This window comes from Hylobates moloch, unplaced genomic scaffold (genome assembly GCF_009828535.3).
Source record: "Hylobates moloch isolate HMO894 unplaced genomic scaffold, HMol_V3 SCAFFOLD_17, whole genome shotgun sequence".
NCBI classification, from domain to species: Eukaryota; Metazoa; Chordata; class Mammalia; order Primates; family Hylobatidae; genus Hylobates; species Hylobates moloch.
Window position 1 is genome coordinate 68,936,612 of NW_026652292.1, and position 15,254 is coordinate 68,951,865.

The 15,254-nt window shown below is 40.0% G+C and overlaps 1 protein-coding gene across 7 annotated transcripts in view; it reads left to right on the forward strand.

The window, feature by feature from the left end:
• The window catches only part of LDB2 (LIM domain binding 2), a 642,376-nt gene that overhangs the window by 318,350 nt on the left and 308,772 nt on the right, over window positions 1–15,254 (forward strand). The window lies entirely within an intron of this gene.

A 15,254-nucleotide genomic window follows, 5' to 3' on the forward strand; every position in this document is an offset into this window, starting at 1 on the left:
CCTGAGGATTCATATCAGAAATAATTGGAGCTGTTTATTCCAAGTTGTTAACAGGTCTCATTATACTATGAAACAGGTCTCTTCCTTTTGCCTGTGGTGTCCTTCCCACATTATATCTGCTAGGTGAGCTACTCATCCTTCAGGGTCTCTCTTTCTAGCCACCCCCTCCAGGAAGGCTGCCTTCCTCAGATTTCCTAGGCAATATCTCAGCTACCACTGCATTGCAAATACTTCCCTGTTATTCCACATGTATTCACTCTGCACCTACTATATACCAGGTACCATTTAGGTACCATTAGCATGTATAACATCACAGTGTAATGCTTTCCTTGTTTGATCTCTCCCTCATGTGGCTCTAAGCAGGCTGAGATGCTCACTGTCTTATTCACTTTCCTATCCCCAGCAACCAGGCTCATGCCAGGACATGGCTGGCACTCAATAACCATGTGTTGAGTTAAGGAAATCCCCATTCAGTCTTAAAAGCATGGGTGAACACCCATGTTGTGGGTAAATTCTTCAGAAATTGGATGGATTAAAGATGCCTAAACTTTGCCAGTGTGGAGAGTGTGTAGAACCAGGGAGTTTTACAGTTATGAACATGGACTTTGGAACTCAAACAAAGTTGGGACCACATAGGTTTAGGTTCAAATTCCACTTTGCCTCTTGGACAAAGACACTCAAGTGAAAAGCAAAGTGAGGATGATAAAACCTACTACATAAGATTGCTATGTGGATTAGATAAGACAATGTTTGGACAGGTCTTAGCACATAGTACTACTGAATATGTGGCATTCATTATTGACAGCTTTACTGGGTTGTACAAGCATCCGTGCCCTGACTTTCATTTGCAGTATCTCATGTACTCATCCCAACAGCTCGTGAAGCAACTTGGCCAAGGCATGTGGGTGGCATGTGGTATGATTAATTTTCTAACTCAAGACTTCTAAGTCCAAAAGCTAGTGGTATTTAACTTGTACTATTCTGCTTTGTATGAAAGCACATTTGTGTGCACGCACAGACACACACACATACACACATACAATCTCTCCCCTAATAACTCTTATTAATTTTTCATTTGTGTCTAAAAACCAAAGGACGGTGGTCTGCCCTCCCTCAAATGGACATCCCAAAGTGGCGAATGTTAGTGTCTCACGTTCTACATGTTGAGGAGTACTTTTATTCCTAAATTTGCCTGCCTCTGTGGAATTTGAGTATAGTATCACTTTGCAGTGCCGCACAGTAACTTGTGTTGTGATGTGGTGTTTATAAATAGATGTAAATAGTTAACACTTCTTTGAAAACGAATCAAATCCTCACTTATAGCCTTTATCAACCAGCTGGTTCTTGTAAGCATCTTCCCGGTCTGTGTGCAAACATTACTTTTAAGTGATCAGCTGGCATAATTAGGTAAGATTGTACACTAGAAGCACAATTCAGTTTTCTCTTCATCTTGGCTGGAAGAAGAAACAAACATTGGGGTGATGATATGATGGTAAGTTAGATGTGGGAGATTTTTCCTGCAGCTGCAGTACCTTGCTAATCATCAGAGCTAGTTATTTATTTATTTCTTTTTCTGTTTCAGTTCAAAGGTATGGCTTTGTGGAACCTCAGGCAGAGAGGTAATTATGAAGCCTGGTACTATGGATGCAGGCATCATCACTGGCACAGAAAGCAGCTTGCCTGTGGTTAAGCTTTGTGTTTTATTTTCTATCTGGATGTTTTCGCATTTAGTGCTTTCTCCTTTTTTAAAAAAAAATGTACTTAAAACTCTCATTGAAGACTTAAATCAGGTTCAGGGAAATTGAATTTAAGACCTGGCCAGGGATGGGATTGGGTGCTGTGACTTCAGAGACAAGATGTTAAATGGGTAAGAAGATGTTGAGCAGGAAAACCAACACAACTAACTTGATGAAGTCAAAAGAAAGTGACTTCTTATCTCGGGATAAGAAGACCAACATTCAAACGTTGGCTTTGGCCATTGGGCAGGTCACTAAACCTCCTCACTTGACTTCATACTCTGATCTGTAAAATGAGGCTTTGTAAATCATCCCCAGGGGCCGGGCGCAGTGGCTCACGCCTGTAATCCCAGCACTTTGGGAGGCCGAGGCGGGCAGATCACGAGGTCAGGAGATCGAAACCATCCTGGCTAAAATGGTGAAATCCTGTTGCTACTAAAAATACAAAAAATTAGCCAGGCGTGGTGGCAGGCGCCTGTAGTCCCAGCTACTTCGGAGGCTGAGGCAGGAGAATGGCGTGAACCTGGGAGGCGGAGCTTACAGTGAGCCGAGATCGCGCCACTGCACTCCAGCCTGGGCGACAGAGCAAGACTCCATCTCAAAAAAAAAAAAAAAAAAAAAAAAATCATCCCCAGATGTACCGACTGCCTGTTGTGAATCAAATTCTATGGTGACAGTACTGATGTGATTCTTACCTCATGGAGCTCAGCTGCCCAGGAAGACAGACAAATTGTGCATATATCAAGTGTGCTGTGAATCCTGGCAGGAGGAGTGCGGGACACGATGAGTTACTAGTGCTATGTAGTTCTTCTCTTCACTGACTCTGCAGCTAGGCTATCTAGGGTCACAGCCCTCACTGATTTGATCAGCTATGTGAACTTGAGGAAAACACCAACACCTGCTTGATTGGGCTCCTGCAAGTATTAAGAATACTAATAGACATGGAATATGTAGACTATCTCCTGGCACATAGTATGCTCAGTAAATACTGGTTGTTAATATAAGAGCACATGGTCGGGCATGGTGCCGCATGCCTGTAATCTCAGCACTTTGGGAGGCTGAGGTGGGTGGATCACTTGAGGTCAGGACTTCAAGACCAGCCTGGCCAACATGGTGAAACCCTGTGTCTACTAATAATACAAAAAATTAGCCGGGCATAGTGGCACGTGCCTGTAATTCCAGCTACTTGGGAGGCTGAGGCACGAGAATCACACCAGGAGGCAGAGGTTGTAGTGAGCCGAAATCGTGCCACTGTAGCACTCCAGCCAGGGCAATAGAGCAAGACTTTGTCTCAAAAAGAATAATAGTAATAATAATAATAATAATAGTACAACAGCACATGACAGAGAAAACAGATTATGTAGAGAGTATGGGAAGACCAGACCCCTGAGAGGAAATATTTAAACTCAGACCTAAAAAAAATTCTGTGGACACACTCTCGAAGACATCCTCCACTTGACATACTCTCTAGGTTAGCTGAATGCTTTCTTTCCTCTGTAAAACATTGTTGGTGCCCTAAGCTTATGGCCATTAGTCATGCTCTCTCTGCTTTAACCAACGTTCTATTAGCCTACCTACTACCAGGCCATTTTATATCAGATAAAAGAATATCTACTGTAAAAATAATAGTTAATATTCATGGTGGCAGACCCTAGACACAGATAGCAGCTGAGCTGTACATAGGCAAGTATACATGAATTATCTCAGTCAACTTTTTTTTTTTTTTTTAAACAATCTTGGTAAGCCTTCTTTTGATGTCCATTTTACAAATGAGACCTTGAGGTGATAAGCTACACTAAGTAGCAGAGCTAAGATTTGAGTCTAGGTCTCTCTGGGGCTAAGCCTGCTCAGCTGAAAGCTCTTGAGAAGTTTGTTAGGTGAAAAAAGTGAGTGTGAACATTCCAGAAAAAGAAAACTGTTCAAAACCTCTGAACTGAGATGGGTTCCAGGAGTCCTTCCTTCCAGCTCTCACGTTCCATTATTTAATCATAGAGGCCACTAGTTTCACTGTAGAAAATGAGGCTTAGAGAACCTGGGCGATTTGCCCAGTGGCTTTACCTTATAAATTCCTGATGAATTTTTTTTTTTTTTTTTTTTGCTTTAATGTTGGAATGGTCTCCATTTTCAGGTACCAAGGATAAAAATCAAATATTCCGGCCGGGCGCGGTGGCTCATGCCTGTAATCCCAGCACTTTGAGAGGCCGAGGTGGGCAGATCACGAGGTCAGGAAATCGAGACCATCTTGGCTAACATGGTGAAACCCCGTCTCTGCTAAAAATACAAAACAAAAAAAAATTAGCTGGGCGTGGTGGCGGGCGCCTGTAGTCCCAGCTACTCGGGAGGCTGAGGCAGGAGAGTGGTGTAAACCTGGGAGGCGGAGCTTGTAGTGAGCCGAGATGGCGCCACTGCACTCCAGCCTGGGCAAAAGAGCAAGACTGTGTCTCAAAAAAAAAAAAAAAAAAAAAAAATTCAAATATTCCATGTAGAAGGCTAGTGGCTTAAGAGGCTGTGAGCTCTTTTCCACCTTTTTGAAAAACAAAATAAAAATAGCACTCTTGATACCAAAACATTGCACTGAAACTCTCAGGATAGCTAAATCAATGCTTCCTTTATGTTAATTGCCTCCAAACCTTCCCTGTCTTTAGACTGAGTGGGAATGATGATGGAGCGAGAAAGGGAAACAATTTAACATGGAAGAAAGTGCCAAATGGGTAAAATATTTTGCAGAAAAATAGCTCCAACTTTGCACATTCTCTACTGTCAAAAAGTAATGAACATTTTTCTTTTATAGCAGTGAAGCAATTGATGAGTGGTCAATCCATTTAAAAATTATCAACTCATAATAAAAAGTTAAAAAAACTGTAAATATTTAGTATGTGATAAGACCATTGCCAACGGAAATTTGCTATTGAGAGAAATTAGGCTTTTGGGGGACAGTGGGGGAAACATCCCTTATACCATTAAACATTATCATTCTGATCTTTGTCCTAAAGTGACTTTAAAAATAAGATTGAAATATTGTCGGACTATTTTGAGTATGTACTGTGCAGAAAAATTTTACTCTATTTTCCTTCTGTTCTCTCTTTTTTTCTCTCAAAATTTGGAACAAAAGGGATTAGAGTTAAAAGCATGAAGAACAAGCTCTTTAAATGCTGCATATTCACATGAAGAGAAAGCGTGGTACACATGAGCTTCTTTACAGAGAACATGCCAGGCATGTTTCCTCTGGAGCCTCTGCCCTAACAAGTTCACTGCCAGGAAAGCTCTGCCTGGTATGGGGCTGACTCCTTCCTGCCATTCAGATCTCAGCCCAAATGTCACTTCCTTAGATGTTCCCTTGACCTGCACTGCTGAAGTCATCACTGACGGTTTTTCCCCCTCTATAACACTTATCACAATCTACAGTGATCGTGTTTCTTTGTTTTCTTGTTCCTCTCTTGTCTTCCCCCTCAGCTAAGCTGTAAACTCCAGGGAACCTGGTCTTGTTCACCAATAACAAGAGCAGTGAGCAGTGCCAAACAAAAAGTAGATACCGGATAAATATTTTTGAATAAATGAATAATAAAAAGTGCTTTTAAAATACTAAACTACCCCCCCCATGAATGTATTATCATGCAAAAATTGAAATCAGAAAAAAAATTTAAAAGTCTAAGATGATATTTGGTCACATCGTTTCTAAATTTTTTGAGTAAACAATATCTTACATTTTCCCCAAAAGTCCATTTGAACTTCATTCCTCATGTACTATTTACTTGAGTGCCAATTTCTCACAATTTTAGAAATTAATATTTTGCAGCACAAAGTACTTCTGCACGTAGAACAAAAAATACATTATGCTTGTTGGCTGACTACACAGGAAGGAGTCTGCATTATTTTAGATTTGAGAGGAGAAAAATTACTTGGTCCCACATTCTGACCAACAGAATCCAGAGGATCAGAGAAACAAGGTCATCCACAATTTATGTTGACTCTTAATACTTCAAAATAGGTGCTTGTCAACATTTGTAGAACTGCTGAATCATGGAATTTCAGTGCAAAAGGAAACTGATTCATGCACCTCCTTCAGTCCCCAATTCCAAGACTTGAATCCCTAGATTGCTGCTTTAATTTTGCAGATGGCATCCTCTGAGTTAATTTAGCAATGTATGATATTGCTCACACTTGTTTTAAAATATTCCCTTGAGGTTTAATTTCTAGACATCATTATATTTAATAAAAATTGAATTGTGAGTGTTACATTTCAAATTGGAAGGATGGTTCTAATGCTTTCGAGAGAGTACAATTTCATTTAAAAAAAAATACTGCTTGAAGTGAATACAAAATGCATGACCTGGGTCTTGGGAATATTTGCTGTACAGAAATGTCTTTTTTTTTTTTCCTGAGTGCAGGAAAGTGAGGTTCAGGGAGGGTTCTTCTTTGACCAAAATCTGACCTAAAGTACTGAATGCTTTTGGGGTTTGAATAATAAAATATGAACTGATAAATATATCAATTATAACCTAACAAATGGCCATTTTATTCAGGGTCTTGTTCGAAATGAATTAGATATAGCCTCTGTTTTATACAAAATTATGATAGAAATTATGAATGTTCCCAGAATTCTTTCTTTTAATTTAGAAAGAATCATAAAAGGTCACCTAGCCCAGTGGCCTTCAAACTTTTCTATCTGTAACCTATAGCAAGAAATGCACTTGTATGACATAGAGCTGTACACACACACACACACACACACACACACGCACACAAGCAACCACAACCGAAACAAAAGATTCACAAGCAGTATTCATTCTTTCTGCATGAGATGTACTTTACTTTCTATTACTTTGTTTAAAAAATGTTGGCTTTGCCTTTATACGATACACTGATTTCAAGTCACATACAGAAAACAATAATCTGGCCCAAACCATTTACTCTATAGATTGGAAGACCAAAATCCAGAGAGAGCAGGAACACCCCCAGCTCATACTAGATTCAAGTAACCCCGTCTTGAAATCGAGTGTGGTAGTTAACATACTGTCTTTATCCCCATCAACAGTCCTATACAATAAGAAGAAACTACAGTTTAGTCAAAGAGAAAAAAATATACAACATCCTTGTTGGAGCTGAGTCCAGGCGCTTCAGTGGGTAGATTCCCTAACCTCTTTAAGCCTTATTGTACTTGTTTTTTATAGAGGGACTTAAACCCTCATCATAACAAGCCTCACCATAGCCCTGGTAGGTGGTCACTGAGACAACAGCAATGAAATGCCTGACATAATTTCTGGCTCATGTTCTTCTATTTTACTTAGAAGTCAATGAAGGAAAATAAAGAACAACAAATGATCAACAAATTCAAAATATTGTATTTTGACTCAATTGCCAGAATGTTAACTCTCTCTATGATACCTGGTGTGGCAGAGTAGGATGATCACAGATTCATTGACAGTTCTCCCATTGAGAATGTGGTCTATTTCCCCTGTCTTTGCGTTCTGCCCGGAGTGGGGCTGTGTTGGGTAAGAATGTGCTGCAGGCTGTGGAAGTGACGCACTGCCAGCTCTAGCTCTAGTCTTTAAGTAGACTGATAGCTTTCACCTTCATCCATTGGAGTACTGAGCCTTGTGAGAAGTGTAACCACCCTGCTAAGGAACCACGTGGGGAGATTGTGGTACTACACAGAGAAAGAGAGAGGTTCAGCAGAGGCCCAGCCTTCCAGTTATCCCCATTGAGGGGCCAGGCATGTGGAGAGTCTCAAGGACTGTCTAGGTCAGCCCAGCCACCCTCCTCCCATCAGGCTGAATGTCACCTAGTTTAAACCCATTTGATGCTACGTGGAGCAGAGAATCACCTAGCCAACCCATTGACCCACCTAATTATAAAGTTTAGGAATATGATTGTTGTTTTAGGCTACCAAAGTTTTGCGGTAGTTTTTATTTTTTTATTTTTTTATGCAACAATAGATAACCAGAAACGCTCAAGTTACTACAAATACTTCAAGTAAGCAGTTTCCTAGAGGCACTATGGCATGATACACATTCTGGAGCAAGACTCACTTGATTGACTCCTTGCGCTGGATACTTAATTGATTTATACCTCAGTTTCCTCATCTTTAAAGTGGGGATAATGATTATACCCACCTTACATGATTACTTTGAGGATTAAAGAAAGTCAATACTGGTACACAGAAAGTACTTACAACAGGACCTTCCACATAGATAGCACTATGCAATTATTATTATTCTAGAGCAAAGAAATACAGATTTGAACACTGACTTAGATTACAGCTCAGAGGATTGGGTTTTACTGCTGTTGGATTGTGAGCAGGGCTTTGCTCTCCATTCCAGGTCTCTTGAAATCTGACTTGCAAAATTAATTCAAATTGGCTTTAGGAATGAATATCCCCATGGGGCTTAAAAGAGATAAAGAATTGTAAACAAAGGGCAAAGAGACAGGACATTTGTCAGAATGGCATTTAGTAGCAGGGCCACTGTTCTTTAACATTGTTATTAGTGAGGTGGACAAGAGGTTGAGTAGCACATTAATCATATTGGTGACATCGAGTCATGCGGAAGACTGGGGAGAACAGGAATTATATCTCTCTATCAGGAGAGAGTAGGAAGTCGAGCTGGGAAAATGAAACAGTGAGATTAAGTGTCATAAAGTTCAAGATTTAGAATTAGAGCCATTGATACATCGATCCTTTACAAAAATATGTTTTGAAGCATTTTAGTTGAACAAATATTTACTAAGAGTGCGTTACGTGCCTGGTATTGTGCTCAAAAATGGCAGCTTCTAGCAACTCCTTCACAGGGCCTGTGCCTCCCATGAAGAGCTCATGGTCTGGTTGGCGATGCAATACTGAAGCCAGTAAAAATAATACAGGACCGGGGGGTGCAAGAACAGATGTAAGTACAGGGTACAGATGACATACAGATGAGGGACTGAATGTTTCTACTTAAGATGGTATGCACCACAAAGGATATGTAGACAAAAAGTTTGAAAAACTAGAGAGAGAAATGGGAAATTGGGACTATATATATAAAGAGAAAGGAAATAAAAGGCTGCAAGAGGATGAGATTTGGCTGTGCCCTTCTTGTTGTGAAGGACAAAAAAGAAACCAGGATGAGTTAGAAGCTGTTGTCAGAGAAAATAAGAACTAAAGCCAGGTGTGGTGGCTCACACCTGTAATCCCAGCACTTTGGGAAGCCGAGGCGGGCGGATCGCTTGAGGTCAGGAGTTTGAGACCATCCTAGCAAACATGGTGAAACCCTGTCTCTACTAAAAATACAAAAAAGTTAGTTGGATGTGGTGGCAGGCGCCTGTAGTCTCAGCTACTTGGGAGGCTGAGGTGGGAGAATCGCTTGAACCCTGGAGGCGGAGGTTGCAGTGAGCTGAGATCGTGTAATTGCACTCTAGCCTGGGTGACAGAGTAAAACTCCATCTCAAAAAAAAAAAAAAAAAAAAAGAAAGAAAGAAAAAGAAAATAAGAACTAAAAATGAAGATACAATTGAAGAAAAGTAATTCATGACAAAGGCATTTTTGAACTTGGGAAATGCATTGCTATGTGTTTATATATTGATAAGTAATATGTATTAATACCATGGATATCCACACATACAGCATTTGCATAGCATTTGGAAGTAATAGGATTTTTTTATTTTTTGGAGACAGAGTCTTGCTCTGTCACCCAGGCTGGAGTGTCATGGCACGATCTCGGCCCACTGCAACCTCTGCTTCCAGGGTTCAAGTGATTCTCCTGCCTCAGCCTCTCAAGTAGCTAGGATTACAGGTGCCCACCACCACACCTGGCTAATTTTTGTATTTTTAATAGAGACAGGGTTTCACCATGTTGGCCAGGGTAGTCTCGAACTTCTGACCTCAGACAATCCACCCACTTCGGCCTTCCAAAGTGCTGGGATTATAGGCGTGAGCCACTGTGCCCTGACTGAAGTAATAGGATTTTAAGCCAAATATATTAGAACTCTTCATTTGTTTATTTCCTTTCAGTGAAGATGATACAATGGAAGGACCACATGTCACTGTTCTTTCAGAGCTAACAGTTCTGCTGAGCAACAATCATTAATAAAATAATCATGTCAGCATACAGTCACAACTTTGTCATCTTACGAGGAGAAACCTAGGGGAGCTATGAGAGGGGTAACTGGAATCTAGTACTGAGAGCTTCTTAAAGGGATTCTTCCCTAATTCAGTGACTTTGTCTTGAGACTTGAAGAGTGGGTTCTGTAGGTAGGAAGAGGAGAGGTGGAAAAGGCTGTAAGACAGACTATAGCCTATTCAAAGGTCCTGTAGTCAGAGGATCTTACAAATCAGTGCTTATGAAAAATAGAGGATTCACTGGAAAGGGTACTAGATTTCAATAAACACCACATAACGTTAGATGGAAGTGTCTTGGATTTACTCTGGCTTCAACAGAAACTCGGGTAATTAAGACTCCAGTGAAATTTGGATTGTGTAAACCTTGGATCTAGGAGAAACAACTAAAAGAGGCTCTTCTATGTCCTCCACACACACCTCCCCATACCCTGACGATGTCACTAGTTTCAGGGATAGTTTAGAGGTAGAATTTTAATCTGAAGTATTTGGCCTGGTTAAAATTGTGATCAACATAGTATTATTATAGCTTTCAGCTGGAAAACCTGGTTCTAAACCCAGTGGGATTTTTCACTGTCTTCCCAATGGCAAACCTGATTAATGCAATGAAAAACACAATACTTTGCCTTGGACTTGCAATTAAAAATGTTTATTAAAGTTCATGCTCTCCTGCTTTGTGATTATTTTCAGAGTTGATGTGAACAAATAATAAATTAATGCATTTGAATGATATGAATACATAGAATTGTGTTTCCCCGAATACTCTTCTCCATAAATCGGGCATTGTTTATTAAAAGGAAGATACTTTTGCTTTTGAATGGAGCACTAATTTTTTTTTTCTTCCAATTTCTGCAAGTTTGAAAAAGATAGGTTGCAAATCTCACTCCGTTTTCAGGACCCAGGAAGCTTTTGTTGTTTCTCCAAATAACTCTGATTTGCCTGTTTTCTGATGCCTATCACTTTGTACCCCCTGATTCTAGCACTTTATCATATCCCCTTTTTAAAAACTCTCTTAGGTGCTTATAATTTTTTCATCCTGGTCATATTCCATACCATAATTTCTAGCATAGCAGGTAGCACTTGAAAAGCTCTCAATATCTCTGTTGATGGACACATTGTCTATATTGTTGCATCAGCTAGGGCTCTTAAGTTGCAGAAAACAGAATGTGACTCCTGTTAACTTGAGCCAAAACATAAATTATTGGAGGATTACAGGGGTTGCTCATACAATGGGCAGGGAGGCTGAAGAATCAGGCTTGGGGGAGTTGGGAACCAGCAGATAGGATTTAGCAGCAAAAATGACTTCATGGTTTTATCCAATTGCAATCTGTAGATGGAAACCATTCTTTTCTTCTGAACTTGTGTCCTGCTATTCAAGATTCAAAGTCACAGGAGAGAGAATCCAACTGTCTGAATCTAGGTTCTGCTATTGACACATGGCTGCCCTGGAACAGACGAGTAGCCACAGGACTCCCTCAGCTTCCGCGGGTAGGTTGGTTCATTTCCCAACCTGGCCTGTGCACACTAAGCAAAGGTAATTTTCCAGAAGCAAAATCACAGGGCTGTTAGAAAAACAGTATCCCTGGCCGGGCACAGTGGCTCACTCCTGTAATCCCAGCACTTTGGAAGGCTGAGGCAGGCAGATCACGAGGTCAGGAGATCGAGACCATCCTGGCTAACACGATGAAACCCTGTCTCTAGTAAAAATACAAAAAAATTAGCCTGGCGTGGTGGCAGGCGCCTGTAGTCCCAGCTACTCAGGAGGCTGAGGCAGAAGAATGGCCTGAACCCGGGAGACAGAGCTTGCAGTGAGCCGAGATTGTGCCACTGCACTCCAGCCTGGGCGACAGAGCGAGACTCCTCTCAAAAAAAAAGAAAAAAAAAAAAAAAAAAAAAAAAGAAAAGAAAAGAAAAACAGTATCCCTGTGGGTAACCCCTTTACCCCGCAAAGCCCAAATGAACAAAACAAACAGATATATCTATTGCAGATGGAAAGAACTCCATAATTAATGAAATCGATTTTGAGTTTATTTTGGCCTCTAACTTGCTGGTGAGCTTGGGTGTGTCATCCTCTCTGGTCCCCTCACTGTCTTGCTTATTAAACTTGGTAACTTTGAGTTCTCTACCTCACCAGACGGTCAGGGGGACTGTAGAAGATAACGTGTCTAAGAGTGTTTTGTAAATGAAAAATATCATATAAATGCAGAATACTCTTACAAATTTTTGTGCAGGAGGTGTTTGATGAATGGAATTGAGAGATTGACTCCTCTCTTGAGCGTTGAAGCTCCAGAAAACATATAAAGGTGACTTTCTCTCATTTGCATCAAGTATTCTAAAGATGATAATAATATTGTCTCACATTTACTGAGTATTCACTATGCACTGGGCTCTCATCAAAGACTTCTTCTATGTCCTACTCACTTAATCCCCACAAAAACCCTATTGTTGGTTAAATGCTATGAATAGTCTTATCATACAAATGAGTAAACTGAGGCGGGGCACAGCGGCTCACACCTGTAATTCTAGCACTTTGGGAGGCTTAGGCATGCGGATCTCCTGATGCCAGGAGTTCTAGACCAGACTGACCAACATGGTGAAACCCCGTCTCTACTGAAATTACAAAAATTAGCCAGGCATGGTAGTGCCAGCTACTAGGGAGGCTGAGGCACGAGAATTGCTTAAACCTGGCAGGCAAAGGTTGCAGTGGGCTGAAATCGTGCTACTGCACTCCAGCCTGGGTGACAGAGCAAGACCCTGTCTCAAAAAAAAAAAAAAAAAAAAAAGAGTAAACGGAGGCACTCCTGCTTCAAAAGTGTCTGTCATCAACATCTTTCTCTAGCTCTGTGTCCCACTGGTAATATTTAAATGTTAATTTTTGTTTTTTCGCCATCTTAGAAGATGAATGAGGAAATGTTGGCATAAAATTTAGTGTTCCTTGGAAGAAAGCTTCTGGTGAATACAATTATCATTGTGCATTTTCTTAATAATGAAATATCACACTATTTTTATATTCTTGTTCTCTTTAATTAATCTTTCCAGTCCTATCACAATCAACTTATTTTCTAAAGCCAAAGACTTTGGAGTAGTTAACCTTTCGGTTTTCTCCTAAGTTAAATACACACACACACACACACACACACACACACATATATTTAATACACACACACACACACACATACACACATATATATATAAAATTTCATTGATTCCAGCCTCAAGTATTTATCATTTTTGCTTTTGTTTTCCCTGAGGGTCAGAGCTGTAGGGCTGCAAGATATTAAACCCTGTGTCAGAGAAGAGTGGTATCTCCCCTGGTGGACAGATGACCTGATCAGATTTGAATTTGGGGGAACAAAACAAGCAACCGTATGTTAAAACTTGACCTACTACTACAGAGTTAATATCTGTGCTTCTTAGATCATAATGAGCCCTTCCTGTGTTAAGAGAAAAAGGAAAGGAGGGAGAAAGTGATCTAGAAAGAATTTCCCCTTGATATCTTGTCACTCACCCAAATGGCTGGTGATAATTGGACATTGGAGACATTTGTAAGATCAGACGGGATGTCACTTCCTTAAGAAGCTACATCTCTGACAATGGAGTGTCAGTCATTGTCTCTAGACACCGAAGCTCCATGCTTTCCTAATGTCAATGTGCTAAACCTCAATTATCAGAAAATACAGTGAGAAATTATAAAGGACGGGATAGAAGCCTTCATCCAGGTAATAGAGTGCAAGATATCTTATTTGTGATAAATGTAAATTTCTGTGTTAGCCAAATAAAGATAAAGATTTCATGGGGCAGGATTGAAGGCTTAGAAGACAAATAATGGAAAAAAATATTTGGAAAAATGTCCACAATCCTATAAATGAGCTCTGATAATTTTGTTAACCAGAACAACATACTAGTCCTTCTGTCTGTATAGTCAGTCTTCCAAGTATAAGAAAGCGCTTTCTAGTATCAAATATACATGTGCATATCCTGGCTTCACTCTTTTTACCAGCATTTACTAACTACATTTTTATAGTAGTCTTCCCCAATGGAGAATGTAGTGTTTTACAGCAGAGATAGAGATAAGTTGACATGTGTGTCTGTATTGTAATAGGAACAAAATAGTTATTCTACTAAATTCAATTAATATGTTTAAGGGGAAGCAGATATACATTTGAGGTTAGATAAACTACATTTACAGTGTAACATAATTCCACAGAAATGACAGATTAAATGGTCATTGTAGAAAATCAGGTCTAGTAAATGCCCTTTCCCTAAAAGGTTTATTTCAAGTTGAATGAGTATACCACAGAGAATTGGAGTTTAGTACAAGTTTAGTCATAGCAATATGTGAATACTTGATTAAAACCAATATACTAGAATAATTCAAAGGTGGTTCTATCCAGTGTAAGAATCCTAATCAATCTGACAGAAAGCATCAACTGAGTAAATATGCTAAGTGAGGTATCTGCTTGGTATTTTGGGTGAATTAACCATGGGACATAGCAATGAGACCACATGTGACTCCTGATTAGTGCTCAGTAAGTGTTTGCAAAATGAAGGGAAATATAAACCCAGATATCGTAAAGGTGCAGTGTGCGAAGCACATCCCATGAATCAATTCACTTAATCCTTTTAACAAATCTGTGCTGTAACTCAGGGGTCCTCAACCCCTGGGCCATAGACTGATACCAGCATTAGATTGTCAAAGGAGCGTAAACGCTATTATGGACTGCACATACAAGGAATCTAGGTTGTGTGCTCCTTATGAGAACCTAATGTCTGATGATCTGAGGTGGAACAGTTTCACCCTGAAACCACTCACCACCCCCGACCAGTCTATGGAAAAATTGTCTTCCACAAAACTGGTCCCTGGTGCCAAAAATGTTGGGGACTGTTGCTATAACTGATTATTCTTACACTAAGAATGAGTAGACTGAAAAGTTTAAGACTAAGAGGTTACACTCTTCATGGAAGGTAATAATATTGGAATTTGAACCCCAGCTCAATTCCTGTTTGGGGCGTTCATAGACCCCCTGGATCTTCTGTGAACCCCCCTGAAAACCTTTTTCTGATTTGATAGCTGTTCGTCTTTCTAAGGGCGGTATTAATAGCTTTCATCAACTTTTCAAATAAGATCCATAACGATGAATTTGAACCCCAGTTCAATTCCTGTTTGGGGTGTTCATAGACCCCCTGGATCTTCCGTGAATCTCTCTGAAAACCTTTTACTGATTCGATAGCTGTTCATCTTTCTAAGGACAGTATTAATAGCTTTTTCATCATCTTTTCAAATAGATCCGTCACGATGACCCTTATCTTCCCTCAAATTTAAGAAGCTCATATACAGTTGAAAAACTGAGATTTAGCCATAACAAAATAGAAAACATAAACAGATAAATTAATAAAGTTCAACATAGATAGTGTGTGATTAGGTGTCT